Raw genomic sequence first — 1,463 nt, forward strand, 5'->3', positions numbered from 1 at the left:
CTCTCTCTCTCTCTCTCTCTCTCTCTCTCTCTCTATATATATATATATATATATATATGTGTGTGTGTGTGTGTGGAATATGCACATATATAAATGCATATCTGTATATACACACATACATATACAAATACATGAAAACAAACGCGTGTGTGTGTACATGTACGTTCACGTGTAACGTGCGTGTGTCTCTTTATCTGCTCGAGTGGGAAACATACACGAAAACTTATTCAGAAAGATTGCCTCTATCTTTGTTATCTAACTATTGTAATATTGAGAATAGATTTCATATTTAATCCACAGAAGGCAAATATTTGAACGTTAGTTAATTTATATGTTAAACAGGTGATATCTCTGACATTACAATCCACATTCGGCTTGCAGTATTGGTTTTCGACGAGAGTAAACACGACGAAATCAATTTAAAGATTTATTTTGTTCAGCTTCGTTGAATGTGTGATTAGGGGGCAAGGAATCTTTAGCTTAATTACAAATTTCTACTCTGGAAACACTTCAGAGGAAGCAACTGGAATCAATCAATATCCCTCGTATTACGTTTCTTGTATTTTAGTTTTGACACAGTAAATAAAGTTAAAGCATACGATGGCAATCCTTAATCTAATCTCAAGGAATTTCAATTATATTTTTCTATACACATCACTTCTATATACATCACTTCTGTACACACACTCACTCACACATACGCACACACCACACACACATACATTCACACGTCGATATATATAGTCAATAAAACATTTGGTAAGTATATATCCAAAATTTAAATTTTTGTATATATATGTATATATATATTCATTATGGTTACGTATTCGCATAGGACTGCGCACGAGCGTGTATGTACACACACACACACACAGACACACACACACACACACACACACACACACACACACACACACACACACACACACACACACACACAAACACACACACATATGTATATACATACACACGCTCGCGCATGGTCTTTTGCGAACACGTTACTATAATAAATAAATTTCATTAATATTCTTATTCCGCTTCAGCTTCAAGGCATTTACAAATATTAATAAGCATATATACACATGTATATAAATATTTAGATACACATAAATATATGCTCATTATACTTACGCACGTAAAACACACCGACATAGACACAGGTACACACACATAGTTATGCAGACACAGACGCACACATTCACGTATATTCTTAGGCTATGTGAAATAGCATATAAAGTACCCAACACGTGACACTTTACAGAAGTAATCTGACATTTTACAGAAGTAATCCCGTTTCGCTCCTAGGCAGTCATGTTCCCAACTAGTGGTTACGTTCAGTGTGAATTGCTATACAGATGTCTCTTAACGAACGAGGGATTGAGAAAGGAAGTAATGCAACTATGAACAGCGGACGGGATATATATATATATATATATATATATATATATATATATATATATATA

The 1,463-nt window shown here is 34.1% G+C and overlaps 1 long non-coding RNA gene across 2 annotated transcripts in view; it reads right to left on the bottom strand.

The window, feature by feature from the left end:
* The window catches only part of LOC128249660 (uncharacterized), a 445,267-nt gene that overhangs the window by 148,020 nt on the left and 295,784 nt on the right, over positions 1–1,463 (bottom strand). The window lies entirely within an intron of this gene.

This window comes from Octopus bimaculoides, chromosome 17 (genome assembly GCF_001194135.2).
Source record: "Octopus bimaculoides isolate UCB-OBI-ISO-001 chromosome 17, ASM119413v2, whole genome shotgun sequence".
Classification (NCBI taxonomy): Eukaryota; Metazoa; Mollusca; class Cephalopoda; order Octopoda; family Octopodidae; genus Octopus; species Octopus bimaculoides.